We start from the raw sequence: 18,019 nt of genomic DNA, 5'->3' as shown, positions 1-18,019 counted from the left end.
AAGTAGTTCTTGCTGACACACTCAAGTCTAGTTTTGGATCAAGAGCAGAAAATAGCCTTTAATAGTGTGCCATATGCTGAACTTTATACCAAATATTTGTTCAGTTTAAGTTTGCAAGCGATCATTTCAGTCATCCGTCACTCATTTACATGATTGGGAATAGGGCTATACCCTTAACAAACCCACACCAGCAAGTTGAACAGTTTTAAAAGCAGGCAGTGAACAGGAAAGCTTGTGTTACATTAAATCACTGGTTAAGGTGCCATATGATGCTTGGAGTGTTATCCTGTTCACAGGTTGCTTAACTCATAATGATTTCAATAGCCTGATTGGACCCAAGGCTGCAGGTGGATTACAGACTTTGTCTTTGTTTTGCCCAGTAGAATCTGTACTAAACATGAGACCATTTTAGAATTAGAAAACTAGCAAAGGAGCACAAGTCTTTATTATCCATTTGCTATCAGAGAAGCAATGGGACAAATGAGCCACCCCAGAAAAGCTATAGGGAATATAGCCGCCTTACACGGGATGGGTGGGCTATAAACCAAACAATAAACAAACAATCACAAACAAATAAAGACATAAAATAAATACCTGAATACATAAACTGCCTTATCCCGAATCCAAAGACTTGATCCATTATGGCCAGTATTGTCTACTCAGGCTCTCCATGGTATCTGGTAGAGGTCTTTCACATCACCTTCTACCAGATCCTGGTACTGGGAACTGAGCCTAGAATCTTCTGCCTGTCAAGGAGATACTCTATCATTGAATCATGGCCCCTCCCAATAATAAGACTTGTTCCTACTCTTCAACATACATAAACATTTCAGCATTCAACGCACTTTGTATACATTTACACACTGACCTTTGCATTTGCCTTGTAAGGTAAGCTAGAATACCAATCCCCATATCATAGTAGTCTAATGGATCTGAGTGGTTTGTGGAAGGCCACCTTCGGAATCTTTGAGACCTGAATCTATGATCTTTTGAATCATAAGCCTTTATCTTAAGAGTAGCTCTAAGACCGATTTCATGGGAATGGCCCCTGTTGAACAGATCTGTAAAGGCTTTAGATTTCTCTTTTAGCCCCAGGGCTACCCAAGGAATTGAGGAGGCTTGGCAGAAAATCTGCTGCTTCCTTTCCATCCAGCCTCTTTTCAGTAGTTCAGAAAATATACTCAAGCATTCCCTAGTAGGCTTCCTATGGAATTCCCAATGGTTGGTTAAATATGTACATGCTGGAAATATTTAAAAATACATGAGAGAGCTCCATCCTTCAGCCAGAAAAGCAAACAAGCAAAATGAACTGAACATGTTCCCATGAGTTTATATATATATATATTCCAAGAATTCCGCAGGCATGCATTTTATTGAAGAAGGATATGAATTTCATTGGGCAATTCAATTAAGCAAGTGTACCTTGAATTTCTAGTAAACTTTCAGGGAGTGGAAGAAGTCCTTGTAGCAAAACATGCCATTCCTTTCCAACTAAGATGAGAGCAGCTGTGTCACTGAAGCTAAAATGGCTGGGCTGGAGTTGTTTCAGAAAATGCTGCAATCCATCACATTGGTTTCCCTAGGATGTTTTCAGGGGTCAGGTTGGCTTCTCCCAATATTATATTTGCTCCCTATCCCTGAAACAGATATTCCCTGTTCATCAAAGGATAAGTAGCAATCAGTTTACTGAATGGGGACTTTAGCATGCCAGGCTAATTGAAACAGATACCTGTATGCTTCCACATCATTGTCAGGGATTTGATAAGGAAGTAAAAGGCCACCATAAAAACCACTATAGGCTATACTTTTACCACATCACAAACACCACTGAACCACAGTAAGGAATAAGAAGCTTGTGAAAATGAGTTCAACAGTTCACAGATTGTACCACTTTTGGAAGAACATCTGGGGGCACCTGACAAATTGTACTTATATTGAAATTTAAAAATATATATTACAATACTATTTTTGTGTTCTATGAAAATATTTGTTGCTCTATATAGACCACATTTTAAATCAAGAACCCCCCTGGTCAATGGTGTCCCGCTTTACCAATGTTAAAATCTGGTCACCTTAACCTAGAACAGGGGTAGTCAACCTGTGGTCCTCCAGATGTTCATGGACTACAATTCCCATGAGCCCCTGCCAGCGTTCACTGGCAGGGGCTCATGGGAATTGTAGTCCATGAACATCTGGAGGACCACAGGTTGACTACCCCTGACCTAGAAGACTCATGCACTGTTGCCCTAGTGCTCAGTTGACATTCTCTATGTCAAATAATTGGTCCCTGCCACTGAAGTTGGCAGTTTTTATTTACAACAATGCATGGACTATATTTGATAAATGAAGGGCAGTACCAGAGACCTCACGCTGGATTCAAAGAATTCAAGGTAGTGGGGATGTTCAGAAATAATAAATACCTTTTCAAAATAAAGGAAGTCCAGGGTCGTAGATGGCAAACCACCTCGGTTTGTCTTTTGCCTTGGAAACCTTAAGGGGGTCAACTGTGACTTGATGGAGCTTTACACAACCAAGGCTTCTCCCCTCCCAGCATTTCCATCCTGGGGGAGGTCACATGACTGCTGATCTGAAGTGGAGAAATTATGGCAAGAAAGAGGTTTAGGGTTCTATGTTCTTATTTGCTGTTTCTTTGCTTTAAATCAGGTTTTCCCAAAGGAGCTTGGCCTTTTCAAAGCGGAAGTAGGGGAAGCGAAACCAACCAGTGAAATGGCTTGCGTAAGATGGTAGGTACATCATCTGTTAGGATGAAATGGCTGCCATCCATTTCACTGGTCTGTTTCGCATCCCCAGTAAAACGGACTGGTGGAATGGCTTGCAGCCATTGAAATTGAACAGGTCAACTGTGGATCCATACTACTCAAATGTTAGGTTTAAATGACACAAATAGCCTTCCCTGAATGTCATTTTGGGAAAACTGAACTGGGCCAAGTTCATGCTGAATTTTGACTCGTAAAATGGTTTGTGCCAATTCCTAATGCCTAATAACCCTAAATTTACTTATGAGACCAGGATAGGAGAGTTGCTAGTAATATATCCAAGACTAATTAAGACTAGTGAGAGATCAGAAATGCCAGTGTGAATGAACTGTTTCCCTGAGGGCTGGTAGGAGTCCAATATAGCTCAGTTTTATTTGGATATTATTATGTTGTTTCTATCATTAGCAGCCAAATTAGTTTATGCATTTTGTAGGGATATACCTAAATTATAGTAATGATTCAGGATACGGTACCTTAAACCAGAGAGAATGCCATTTGTAGTATGCAACAATTACCTGGGTTAAACTGCAGTCAATCAATACCTGCCAAATGGTTGAAGGGAAACCCTTTGTAGAAAGGATTATCTTATAGCTGCTTAGAAAGGGTGACTAGAAATAAAAGGGGTTGTTTAGCCAATCCTTGAGAAACATTGCCTTTTTAAAAAGCAACAATGTCTATGGACATACTTTTACATTTAATTGTGTCAAAATGTAGAAGCAAAAGATAATAAAACTTCAGAAAAAACACTACTGAATTAGTGATCAGAATTTTATTATGGGCAATACAGTGGGGAACATTAATGCCGCATACTTAGTGGCAAATGAAAGGTATCCTGATTAAAAGAAATTTGAAAGAATTGAGAGGAAAGTTTCATATGAAGGTAAATTGAGTTTGGGGTGGGCTGTGCCCTCTTGTGCTTGTTTTGCTGTCTGAAATCTCCAATAGCCTGCACATTTTCAAAGACCAAGACTGCATTTTATGATTTTTATGTTCCTAGAATGTATTGCTCTATTTATGGCTGTGGGTGAGCTGTAAAGTTAAACTGAATTTAAGGATGTATTCCTAATCATGGTACTAGAAAACAAGTGTTCCTGATTGCTGTGGGGTTACTTCTGAGTAAACTTGTTTTAAGTTTGATCTGTGTAATTTGAGTGTTATTTAATGACTGTACAGTGGGAACAAGAAAATGCTAGATAAAGAATTCTGAATTTTCGTTGTTATTTTCTTGCTCTCTCACTATATTCTCTGTTCACTTGAGATCCTATTATTTTAAAAGAAGATTTTTGTTCATGGGTGTGAGCTTACGAGTGCTTGCTTCAGAGGAAGAGTGCTTGCACTCGAAAGCTCACACCCTGAATAAATCTTCGTTGGTCTTAAAGGTGCTACTGGACTCTGATTTTATTGATTTAATTATCCATTTTTGTTCCTTTTTTTGTGCAAATTTCACTAGAAATCATAGATCATATTTGAAAAAGTGTTATTAATCCATTAATTTGGTTCTCCCAACAAGCAGTTTTTGGTCATATTGCCTTTGCCTGGGCAGCAAGCAAAAATGACTATGTGAAGAGCAGATACATAAGTTATGCACAATGATTTTCTTGTCACAGTGCTGGACATGATGTACATCTTTTGCAGTGTGTAAAATGTACACTGAAATATGCACATACTATTACACATGGCGTGCATCTTACCTGCAGAGTAGAAAATTCATCCTTGACACTGCTTGAGATGTGAACTAAGATACATTTATGCAGAAACTGAAAATCACGGCAATACGGCCATTAATGTCGTGCTGTAATCTGATACTCATTTAGTACCAAAGAAAGTGAAGCAGTATTTAATTAAAATGCTTAAGAATAAACATTTTGTTTAAAAGGAATTTTATGGCCTAATGATATCAGATCATGGATACTGTTATTAAAATTAAAAGCATGGCAGTAGCAGCAGTAGAAGATAATTTAATCTTGTATTTTAAAAGAAAGGCATTAATTAGTCAGAAGAAAACCCACATTTTAAAAGGAGAGTTTAACAATTAACAAGTCTACAAAGTGACTTAAAGGGAAATATAAGTGGAATATAAGTATTTTAAATAAATAAAATTAAATACCATTAACCAAGTCTACACTGATTTTGTTTACACCAACAATCATAGGGCCATCCTTTCAGATAGTTCAGTTGTAGTGCAGTGTGGAACTGATAAATAGGACAGATTGGTTTCTTATTTTTATTACATTGTATTAATAGGATTTGGCAATATTATAAGAGATATGCTCCATATTGCATTACAGTATCGGGTTTTTTTGCATAAATCTGTATTTATTATTATTGTAATTTTACATGCCATTTTCTTGTGCCTTTCTTTATGGATTGCAGATGTCATGTCATTTATTATGTTTCGGACCCATTCCACACAACCCTGACGTGGCTTGATAGAAGAAATGTGGTTAACTTTTAAGATTCTGCTTTGGCATTGAAACTGACAGGCTGCAAAGTTTCTGCTTCCGGTGGTGAAATTTATCACAGTTTTGGATAAAACATAGCTCGACAATTATCAGCACAGGACTTAATTTCCCGGCACTTCCTCTTTGTATTTATATTTTAAAAAAATCTAGCAAGACTATGTACATGACACCAAAGATGCTGTGGGAGGGGGGTGGCCCATAAGACCCCATAATGATCATAAAGGTAGAAGATTCTTTTTATAAGTGTCATCATGTTGAGCCCTTAAAATGTCAAGGTGAGAGAATAGGGACATGGGTTTGGTGGTCATGGGGCACACTTTGTATGGGCTTTTCTACAAGAAACAGACTGGACTATGAAGTGGATGCTAAAACAATATTGCTGATTGAGGCAGGTTCAGCTTTCACCCCAATGTTTGAGTTTTCAAATTTTTGAACTAAATAAATGCAAAAGGTGAAGATTCAGTAGGAGACTGTAGGATTCAATTGGAGAAGGATGCTCAGTGAAATGTGTGGGGTTGGTGTAGGGTTCCATCCTGTGTTGTCAAATGTGCCACTAAGCACATTTATGTGGCACTCTTGTATCAGGTGGCTTTGAGGATGGTACTTCACAGGAAGTTGCAGTAGTTACCAGGTCCCTGCAAATCAAATCATTTGGTTTTGTTTTTATAGATATAAAAAAACCCTGTCTCTTTAATTAGAGATAACTGTTTTGACTGAGTTACACTCATGTCATTTCCACTGATGGGAAGATTTTCTATTAGCAGAACAGAACTTTATTACCTCCGTCTTCCTATTGCAGCCCACAATTCTCTTTGAGGGACTGAGGACCACAAGGAGCAGGCGGAGGTGGAAAGGGGAAATCCACCAATTATTTTAACCCTATAACTTTTATATGCTTGTGTTTATCAGTCTGTGTTGTTACCCAATCACATAAACTTGTGGTGGTAACTCATGTTTCATTGAAACTGATGCAGTGGACTCCTTCCCATATCACAAAGATAACTGTGTAAGCCCAACTCCTATGGGAGCTCCTAAATTAGCATTCAGTAGCCCTGTAGGATTCCAATACGGCCACAATGCTTCTATTACAATCTGTACAAAATATTTAAGCTTCCTAAGGAGCAGGAAGCTTTACTACCAGTGTTATCATGGCAGGTTTTGTTTTCTTAGCCCTTGCTATCTGCTGTTTTTGCTCCCTTGCTATTTTAACTCTGGCTGATTTATATTTGATGCTTTTTTGATTATGGAGGTGATTGTGAAGCATCATCCAGAGCAGACTTACCCTTCTCTACTGAAGTCCATGGGCTTTGAAAGGTGCAACTGTTTGAGAAGGCACAGTGTGCCGTCTGCAGTACTACATACACTGGTGAATGAATAATGTGATAGGGCTGAAAGTAGTAAGTGACCACTGCCACTGGCTGGGAAGTAATGGGTGTCACTTTCGAAGATCTAGGCACACAACAGTTAAGTGCAAGCATTGGTCTGCACTGGCATTCCGGTCATTCAGACCTGCCTGAACCTGCTCCCAAATGACAGCTGCTTATCAAGAGAGTGGGCCACTACTTACTGCTATCAGCCCCATTGAATAAACTGCCACTGATTATACAGGCCTTCATTATTAGAGATTTAGTTACAAAATAATTAAGGCTTCAACAGTGACCAACTCTCAACTGCTCTGGAGTGAGCCGCTACATGCAGCAGGATAGTGGAAGTGCAGCCTCATGGCTTGCATCCGCTGCTGTGTACGGGATCTCAGAACTTTTCAGTGAGTTTGTAGATTGCCTATTTTGGAAAGACCTTGCAGTCAGGCAAGCACAGCTTGGCATATTTCTGGTACAATTAAATTTTGTTCTGAATTTATTATATGACCATGACTCTAAATGTAATTTACTAACTGCATTGCTATAGTTAAATAAATCAAGACTAGCAACTAAAATATCACAGCAATATTTAATATTCATCATATCATATATTAATAATAATAATCTTAGAGTGATGTAATGGTAGGAAAATTTATACCTCTAGTGTTTGAAAAAAAAATCTGAAACATGTTTTCTACTGCAACTTAAATATAATCAGGGTTTTTTTAAAAAGTAGCACATTATCTACAATCTACAAATATAAATATATTTGATTTTTAAAAATTAGTTAAGTGAATTTGAGTTCAAATTTTCTACACTTTTTTTTGTTCTTGGTTCATCTTGTCTGTTTTCTGTATAAACTTCTGAACCATACAGAAGTCTCATCTGTCGGCTAATAAAAACAATAACTTCATTCTTGATTCTTTTGTGGAATAGCAAGAGGAATGGCACTGAAATGAAGCACTGTGTTGAAGAGTTCGTGGTTGCTCTGCTACAGTTCTTTTATAGACAAAAACATGGGGCTGTTGTGTTTGCCAGTGATCAGGCATTGTAGATGTAAGAAATTAGTGAAGTAGCCCCACTGAGGCTGCTTTCATTATCTGACTGTCACTCTCTTGCTTGTTTTGGAGCATTATCGTGAGGATATATAGTGACGGTGAGATAAAGCAGGACTTTTTGCTGGCTCCAGAACCTGAAGTGCTTACAAACTTATCTCCATGAGTTGCATATCCAATGTCATAAAATACACAGAGTTGGGAATATCAAACATTCCAAATGCAGGCTGTAGCCGGTCTTGCTGCAACTTTTCTTGCAAAGTAGTGTACAAATGAAAATGTGAAGTGTTTCACTAGAATTTGTGGAAAACACCAATCAACCAAGAAGAAAGAGAGATCTTTCTCTTTATTGTGTGTAAACAAAGCAGGGAGTTGATGGAAGGTTTTGATCAGCAAGTACTCAGCCAGTGTTTCTCAGATAGGTATTTCTTCATGCGCCATAAACCACAGACACACATTGATCAGTAGTGGGTGGGGGTTACATCTTTTTGTACACTGATTTTCATTGCATTGTAGCAATAAAGTGACATTCATAATATAACAAATAATTTCAAATTGCAGAATTCTGAAAGTGTCTTTGAAATAGCAAATGTTCAAGATTCCTATTTCCGCTTGATCATGGGATTCTTTGAGAGTATCGGACAATATTTCTGCTGTTATAATCTGTGGCTGACATTGCTGCTTAATTGGCCATGGAAACCACGCACTGCCCTTAGGATTACTGCAGTATAGTTTAAGGTAGTGTCTTGCTTACAATACATTTCAGCAAAGAATTTGGCCTTTGGGCGCATCAGATGCACTTCAAAGGGTTCTACGTGTTAAAAGATAAAACTATACTACATTAGTACTATTGCGCAGTCATCGCATCCATAAAACCTTGACAAACAACAAAATTAACCATTAGAATTTCTACCGAAGCATCATCATTTCATTTGACTGGACACTTTTGGTGTAGCTATAGAATTTTGGGGATAACTAGAGGATCACAGTACACTGCCTGATTGGGGCAGCTGCATTGATATGGATGGACAAAAGGGGCAAAACCTTGAATAATTACAACAGACTCACTAGGGGCAGCCTATACATTTAAATAATTATCATTCTTGATCTGTAGTGTATTTTGTCCAATACTGAAACAAAAGTTGAATTATCCAGTTTTACCCCTTCTAGTATTATAGTTAAAGAAGATGCAGAGTTAAAAGAGTCATGGTTGCAAAAGAAATTAAAAAGAAAATAGGCCTTAAAAGGGAGACGTAGTCTTTTCGTGCACTTAGAGAATTATTCCCATCTGTCCTTCGTCTACTCCATTCAGTAACCTTGTTGCAAGGTTATGATTAGTGAGAAATGGATCTTAATCACCAGTTGTAATGTTTTCCCTTTTTGCTGCAGCTGTTTCAGGCAGGCGAACACATTGCAAAACTTTGCCTTCAGTGTTATCTGCTGCCCAGAGAGAAATTCTTTACGTACATGTGCAAGCCCTGGAATTGGAGGGAGAGCAAATGAAGGGTGCTTCAGCCGAATCAATTTGTGCAGACATTTTAAAGGTGACTGTGTCCATTCAAACAGTTTGATTCTGCTTATTCAGCCTGAGCTGCAGAAGTGACATAAAAAGCACACATAATAAAGTTTCCTCCTTAAAAGAAGGGGGAAAAAAACCTCTCCAGACTGTGTATGAAGTAAAACGTTCCATCTACAATATGCTGTTGAATTTGTCTAATTAGAATTTCAACATGTTTCTTCAAGGATTGGGGGGGGGAGTGCTTTTTTTTCAGTGGTTCTGTGTGCCAAGGTATCCATGTGCATTTTGTTGTCACCTGTCGCACTCCCAACAGATGTACACAATCTGCTCTGCTGTCACCAACAGGGTTAAGTTTTTGAAGATGTTAGAACATGCTGCTGTTGCTATTGCAATTAATGTATCTTCTTTGAAAAAGTAAAAGAAAAGTAAGATACATGAATTTTCTTCAAGGAAATGCCGTTGCTGAAGGAATACTTGTTGCTGAAGAAGTTCTTGAGATGGATTGGACTGATTTCCTCACCACTTCTCAGCATATAGGCAAAGGTCTTTATTAAGCCTATAAAGCAAAGATTCATGCTGTGAAGGGCACTGATCCAAGTGCAGAAGGTAGTAGAAGGTTGGTGCAACCAGAAGACCCATAGTAAATCATTAATTGTGAGCGTTGTTTCTGGTGAGCAGGCATTACAGGGTCCAAGAAGCTCTATAGAGATTTTTGTATCTTTCAATAGTCAAGAAAGTAAGTTTCTTAAAACCCGTATGACTTTTGGGGGGGATGAAAGGAGCTGCATGCTGGACAGATAAGTGATGGAGAATGAAGAGCTAGATCATTACTATTGTAGAAGAAAGCATCAAATTCAGCTTCCTTATCCCGTCTCACATACTAGATGAAATATTTGGAAGTCATGTGAGACTAAAGGAAAAGAGAAAAATGTAAGAAAATGTGTCTTACTCATCCATTCTGTTTGTTCTTTATTTCTTACATTGAGCTTGAGCATTTGCTATGAGGTTATGATTTGGTGAAGAAAGTTTATGGTTACCGCCATATAGTGTGAACTATTAAATATGTAACAAAACTTGTTTATGTGCAGAATTCCTATGGAATTCTGATTCTGTCATCTAGCTCAGTTCACACCGCTGTTAAGACTGGATTTCAAGGTGATCAATTCCACTGAAGCAATGTGTGTGTGCATATGCACGCACTATTGTTGGTTCATTTGATCATATGCTGCTCTAGTAAGGACTTAGCCACTGGGTAGGCCTTGGCTGAGGATCAGCACACAGTCCTCCTCATTGTGAACACCCTTAAGTGCCATGTGGGTGAGAGTGGGTGCTAAGTATACTTGTGGGTGGAAGAAGTATCCTCCCTGCATCCCAGACACTGGGCACCAGATCCATCTTCCCCTCTCCCTGAAACCAGGCCTTTGCAGGGCATCCCCACAGCCTCTTTTCCTTGATCAATTATGCAGCAGCTCCCTTCCCTCTCTGTCTTCCCTCTCTCTCATGGGAGGGGGATATCCTCAACCAAGAATGTGAGCAGAAGGACAGGTGCCTCAGAACCTTGAAGCACCTATACCAAACCCTACTAGGAGATTTTTGTGACATTTTAAGATTTGTGCACTGGGTGGTCAATGGTATGGAGTCCTGTTTGGATCAGGGCAATGGGGTATGCAAATAGGGGATTAAGCTTCCCTCCCTGCAATTTTTCTGTCTTGAAATGATCCCAGGGAAGATATTGTATGCCATGCCATGCTGTGTACGGATGCCTATCTGTGGAACGTCGTGCCTGATGCTTTGGGGAAGGCTCCCACTCTCCTGGCTTTCTGCAAACTATGCCAAAAGGAGATACCAGGTTTGTGAAATGTTGCAGAATAGATGCTTTGGTAAAGTAATAATGACTGTGGACTGTACGACTGTGTACAGTACAAACTGTCTGACCTACTGTAATTTTTATATCATTTGGCACGTCATGTCAGGCTCTGTTTTCAGATTTCTGCAATTTAAACCCTATTGCATTGTTTATTGGATGTTTCATTCCTGTTGATTTAATTGTCTCATACAGTGTGATCCGCCTTGATTCTAAATGAGAAAAGTGGACTAAAAATAATGTAAATATAAAATAATAGATGATTTTCTCCATTGGGGAAAATGAAGTCTCTGTATGACTATTTCAGGTTGCGGGAAATGGCATGGTGAGGGTAGCTTAAGCCCTGTCTGCCCACATGCCACAATCTTAACTCAAATTAGGATCCTGCATGCCGGGGAACTGAGTTCCAAGCACATAACCCCCAGACCACCTCTGTCAACTTGATCCGTGAGAGGTATATGAATTAGCCCCATGAGAAGTTTGACTTTGAGCCTGGGACACTTTGGAAAAACAGTCAATGACTATTTTTGGTGTCACAGTGAATCTTTGTGGTGTGATATTTAAGATGTTCATGGTCTTCCTACAATGCCTCTCCCCCCCCAATCTTCCTTGGGATTAAAAAAAATGGAGTCAAGGCACCTCAGTGGTACTGCTATAGCACTGAAGTATTGTATTAGTTTACTGCTATAGTACTCAACTTCGTCTTAGTGGTTTTTTAAAAATCTCCGAGGAAGATCACACAGGGGAAAATGTGAGAACAAAATCCAGCACTGTTTGAAGTGATAATACCATTTCAGTGCTGGCTCATTATGGAAGGAAATTCACTTTAAGAAACCCTCATCCCTGTATTGCTTTACTCCAAAAAGGACCAATAACTAATAACATCCTGTTTAGAATGGTAAGGTGAAAGTCTTCTGTGACTGAGCTCTAGGAATGGAGCTTGTATAGAGGATACCCAATTGAATTACAATTTTAGAGAAGGGAGGCAGATTTGCAGATAAATAGTGCACTTCCAATTTTTGTTGTAAATGAACTTCAAATTTCTACTCAGAAGCAAGATAAGATAATGTAATATTGTTTATTAGATCCAATCTAAGTACTACAGGGTAGCGCACAAGTTTTTGAGTTCTCCAGTGTGGGGATTATTTGTTTTCTACAGCCACACTGCCCTTTTCAGCCTTTAAGACTCCAAGGAGCTCTTGGAAACAATGGCCATGAGCTGTTTTTGTGGGAATAGCGGGCTAAAAGTTGAAATATAAACAAATATATATATGTTTACACGTAGGTAGTACTGTCTGCAGGTCTGGCGATGAATTCTTAGAATAAGTATAGCCTTTTGTTTTTAAACAAACTTAATATAAAAAATGTTCAATACATATTGAAGAACTGAATTTGTGCTACAAGTTATTGTCATCCGTAATCCTATTATTCTCATTCTTAATGATAAAACGTGTATTTTTGAATTGCCCTCTTTTCTGAGGAGTTGATTTCTTTGGGCTTTTTCGATGGCTAAAAAATTAATTCTTCAACAGTGGAAAGCTCCATTAATTCCCCAAATCAAAGACTGTTTTAATGAGCTTAGTGACTTGACTGAATTTAAAGTAGCTGCAATATACATTTACATAAATTAAATATATTTAAAGAATTTGATCTCTATTTTTAGAAGGATTTAAAATACTGTTCTTTAGGGTTGGATGCAAAACCCAAATTATTTATGGATATCAAGAAAAAAACCCTGTGATGTGCTTTTTCATACAAACTCAGGTGATAACACAAACAAATATCAATGAGGACAGTCCTATTGTGTATTTGGAACTGTTGTCTTCTGTTAAAATGAGAGGAAGGTGCTTATCTCATAATTACAAGGAAAGATTACTGCAGGCTATAAAGTGATGAGCAGTTCAATATTGTGCAGTTATTCTGCTCTAAACTAGACTGAGGTGAGTTGGTCTAGACTGGAATCACTACATAAGATGGGACTGTTGCACCTGGGAAGCATAAAAATGCCACATTCCTCATGCTACTCTAGTGTAAAGGTAAAGGTATCCCCTGTGCAAGCACCGGGTCATGTCTGACCCTTGGGGTGATGCTCTCTAGCGTTTTCTTGGCAGACTCAATACAGGGTGGTTTGCCATTCCCTTCCCCAGTCATTACCATTTTACCCGCCAGCAAGCTGAGTACTCATTTTACCGACCTCGGAAGGATGGAAGGCTGAGTCAACTTTGAGCCGTCTGCTGGGAACAAACTTCCAGCTTCATGGTCAGAGCTTCAGACAGCATGTCGGCTGCCTTACTACCCTATAGCTAGCATAGTGAACCCAAAATATAAATAATCTCTAGATGTTTTGATGCTATCTATCTTTTGTATACAAATACCCAGAAGAAATGAAAGAGGGCCTCTCTACCTATATTTGTGCTTTCCTCCTACTCAGACAGAACCAAATAAATATTATATGAAAATATTTGTTTGTTTATTCTATTATTCAAATAATGATTTTTCAACCTTTCTGCCCAATTTGGGGCTTCCCAAAGTGATGAACATTAAAACCAAAATGTATAAATATTTAGAATACATACATGCATGCATACATACATACATACATACAAACATACAAAATGAAACAGTCTAGCACAGTGGTCCCCAACCTTTTTATCACTGGGGACCACTCAACGCCTTTTACTGAGGCCCGGTGGGGGGGTAGTTTACTCCTCTACTCTCAACCACTGCCCTAACGCTCTCTGATCGCTATGGTAATGTTTAAACATCCCTTCAAAATAAGATACAGACATGCCACAACAATGAACATAAGGAACATTTTATTTTCATGGAGATTTTAACTCATGACAATGACAAATCAATGGGAACCCTGAGCTTGTTTCTCTGCAACGAGATAGTCCCATCTGGGAGTGATGGGAGATAATGACACCCGAAGTGTGTTGTAAAGGACCTGGGGGATGAAGTAAAGGGTCAGGGGGGGGAAGAGAAGGCGTCCTTCGGGGCCCACCTCCAATTAGTCGAAGGACTACATGTGGTCCGCGGCCCACAGGTTGGGGATCGCTAGTCTAGCATATCTACATCCCTGCAAAGAAGGGTATCAACATCATCTGACCAAAACCTGCTTAGGAGGGGAGACTGGTCTCGGCCAGAGCCTTTTCAGCCCTGGCCTGGTGGAATTCTTTGACAAAAGAGAGCAAGGACCTGCAAGACAAATCTGTTCTACCAGTCCTATGGTCCAGCGACGTCATACCCATGGACCTGAAGATGTTCAGGAGTAGAATGCCTCACCTCCCAGAAGCCATAACTTATTACCAGATCCTTTAAACCGGAAGTATTAGTGAATCTCAGACTTCTGTATACAAGCAGATGTTCTCATTCTAGAATGGCTTAGACCTTACTATGCAATACTATGCAATAAGAGGCAAAAAACAATATTGATCTCTAGCATTGTGGACAGATGTTACCACTCTAAATTCTGTACATAGTTTATAATCTCACAAATTAGTGGCAGTGTAAAAGGTTATGTAGAATTTAAGGACTTGGAAACTAAAGTAAGAAAATTCCTTCCTGGGCCCACTGAAGTGAGAAAGCTGGAGTATTTCCAGTGAAAGCAAATTTATTATTTTATTGCTCTGGGTGCTATTATCCACATTTTGAGGACAAATGTGCTGCTGGTTCCTTAAAAGCCAGAAAAGTCTAAGCCAGCAGCCTGTTGCTGCCCAACAAACTGTGACATGCCTCCTCCAAACTATCCACAGCCAAGAACACTCCTCAACTAAGGAAACAGAGATATGAGAAGAATAAAGTGACCACTAATTGACTTGACAATGTGCCTCTGAAATGTTTGTTATTTCTGGACCTTTATGTGCATGATTCTGACTCTTTTTCGGTATTGGATGTGAGATCTGAGTTAAAAATCTTTGTGCAACTGAATTACCCTTTTAGAGTAAACTAGCTTGAATAAGAGCTGTCAAACACACACATATTGCATATAATTTTGTATTGTATATAAGCGTTTTCCTTGTAGAAATGGATTTTGTCATTCATACACACACAGAGTATGCATGTGAAAGCATTATACTATGGATATACAGGATATTGTGAAAAGTGCCAATGAAAGATTTGTGCTAGATGTGCCTGCCATCTCGCTGCCATGGTAGCTTGCCATTATTACCTATGGCTGTTGAACATCTTAGCTGTATTTTTCATGGGTACATTAAAATACCATTAACAAAAACTCTAATTGGCACAGTCTGAAGTCTTGGCAGTATATGGCAAGACTTGAAAATGAAGCAAAGATTATACTTGGATGCAGGAACAGAAACCTATATGATAGAACTGTTGTAGGATTCTCCTGTTTCAGACTGCAGATGGGTACTGAGGGCCATTCCGCACAGCATTAATGTTGCTGAAGTATAAATGTTATGGAACGCTATTTTTTTAACATTATGCACGACATCGTACACAATCTGCAACACTCCTGCAACACTCCCGCAAAAAGCGCTTCGATGTAGCGCTTTTCATGGAATTGTAAAAAGTTGATTCCCCCTTAAAAAAACGCTTGACTCCTGAGAACAACCTGCAACACATTCGAAAAAGACATGTGCATTCTCAATATAGCGGTAGGAAGAAGGTTCCTCCTTTGCTCCCACTCCCAAGCTTCCGGGAGACGGAGAAGTTTTTTTTTTCTTCAAGCTGCCGATAGCAATGAACACATGAGTACGCAGCTTCTTTAACTGAAGTTCCTGGACAACTAATGCAGCAGTGCCAAACAGAAAGCACCCTTCTTCAAATGTATTAAAACTTTCCAAGCGCCGTCACCCACAGTGGAAGCGCGTGTCAATGAATACACACAAGTGCAATATGTTTTGTCTGATAAAGGAATGTTTTGGGAAGAGAAACCAAAAAACAGCTCTCTATAGAGCAATGAGTATACACATATTTGTTGCCACTTAAAAAAAAAATTTAAATGGAAAAGATGTTTTTGGTGGCACTAGGATCTCGATTTTATTGGCTCTTCTGTTTGACGGCCAGAGGCCGGCAGAAATGCCACAAATTATGTCTTGTTCGTAGCAATTCAGGCAAGACCGGAAACTTGTGAGTAACGAAAACAGCGCTAGTGGGAGAGCCTTTTTCCCACTAGAAACCGCTGTGTCAAGACCTGCTGCTATTAATTGTAGCGCTTCACAATAGCGCTTACATTTAGCTACATTGGTGATTGTGTGGAATGGCCCTGAATGTTTGAGAAGAAGAAGAGTTGGTTCTTATATGCCGCTTTTCCCTACCCGAAGGAGGCTCAAAGCGGCTTACAGTCGCCTTCCCATTCCTCTCCCCACAACAGACACCCTGTGGGATGGGTGAGGTGGAGAGAGCGCTGATATCACTGCCCGGTCAGAACAGTTTTATCAGTACCATGATGAGCCCAAGGTCACCCAACTGGTTGCATGTGGGCGAGTGCAGAATCGAACCTGGCATGCCAGATTAGAAGTCGGCACTCCTAACCACTACACCAAACTGACTTTGGATTCTCGTACACATATATGCTACATGTAAAATATTATGATTCAAAGGAGACGTTTCAAGGCCTGCCTCTTCTTTGTCACGCTAGTTTTGTATGTACATGGAGGGCTTTTCTCCCTTCCTTTATTACTTAGATATGTACTGCCCTGTCTGAAGTCTGATATGGCTCAGTGCAACACAAGTTACATCACATGCCAATTCAGTTTTTCTTGTTAATCTTGAACTGCAATCTTGAGCCTACTTGGGGAAACATTTCATTGAACTTAAGAGGACTTAGTTATGAGTTACAGCATTGCTAGCTCAGGCATGAGAATTTCCTGGAGACTTGGTGGTGCCTGGAAATGGTGAATTTGGGGGAGGGGAGGGGTTGATCCCATAGTATCCCATCCTCTCAAGCTATTTTCTCCAGGGAAACTAATCTGAATGCTCTGGAGATCAGTTGTGATCCCACCTTGGGACTCCCACCTTGAGATTGATAACTCTATGTATTTAACTCTGATTTCTCACCTTTTGTGATGATTGCTTGTACTTGTTTTACATTCCTATTCATTAAAAGAATGTTCTATTTTCAAATGATACAACTCAGAACTGTAAAAATACAAGATCTACACTAATTATTAAACTGAAACAATAAAGTTCAAAACAGGTAAAGTTAATAAAATCATTTTAGAATTTAAAACCATTTAATTTAGAAAAAGAATTTAGAAAAAAAGCATTTTAGTATAGAAAAGTAGATTAGAACATCAACATAAAATGATATATTAAGCTAACAGAAATTTTACAAGATCATTGTAAGGGTCCAATGATAAAAATCTTTGTTTAGCTCATAAATTTAAGCAATGAAGGTACCAGGCAAAATTTACTGGGAAAAATATAGAATATTCATCCCTCCAATATTTTGTGTGTGTGTGTGGGGTATAATGTATTGTAAACAGGTGTTGCTTTGATATTTGAGTGTGTTGGTTTAGTCAGTTTGTTAGTAGCAGAGGCCTGGCATGAGCTCCTTTGTCCTGAAACCAGTTGCTCACATCCCTGTTTCTTGCTAATGAACAGGCATTGCTTTAATCATAACATTTTCTTTTGTGTGAACTTGATAGAATGAACCTCAGTGGCTATCCAAGCAAAAGGGAATATTACACTGCACATCCCCAAATTGTTTATGGATGGGACTGGATGGGGTCCAGTAGGCATCTTCTTGATTATCCTTTTTGTTTAAGTGATACCTAAATCCCCCCTGGGCGGGGTGTAAAACTACTTCATAGGAGTTCCTATTCAACTAGAAATATTCCTGGTATAACTCTTTTAATCTAGCCACATCTAGGTCTGTTTCTGCACTTACTTTGTTTATTCCATTGTGCATCCTGTGAATTCAGATTGATTTGAACTCAGGTCTTCCTCTATCCCCCCTCCCCGTTGAAACAGAAAAACGTTCTGCACGTGATTAGGGAAGCTCAGAAGGGGGGA

The 18,019-nt window shown here is 39.1% G+C and overlaps 1 protein-coding gene across 15 annotated transcripts in view; it reads left to right on the top strand.

Annotated features, from left to right (window-relative positions):
• MEF2C (myocyte enhancer factor 2C) overlaps nt 1–18,019 on the top strand; it is a 201,243-nt gene that overhangs the window by 25,183 nt on the left and 158,041 nt on the right. For 5 of the 15 annotated variants that reach the window (XM_077347559.1, XM_077347556.1, XM_077347555.1 and 2 more), the window contains one exon: nt 2,665–2,744. The exons of the other annotated variants lie outside the window; for them this stretch is intronic. The gene's annotated coding sequence lies outside the window, so the exon portion shown is untranslated. The remainder of the gene's footprint in view (nt 1–2,664; nt 2,745–18,019) is intronic. 15 annotated transcript variants of the gene reach the window in all.

This window comes from Paroedura picta, chromosome 7 (assembly GCF_049243985.1).
Source record: "Paroedura picta isolate Pp20150507F chromosome 7, Ppicta_v3.0, whole genome shotgun sequence".
Classification (NCBI taxonomy): domain Eukaryota; kingdom Metazoa; phylum Chordata; class Lepidosauria; order Squamata; family Gekkonidae; genus Paroedura; species Paroedura picta.
This window is presented reverse-complemented; position numbering and strand designations above follow the sequence as displayed.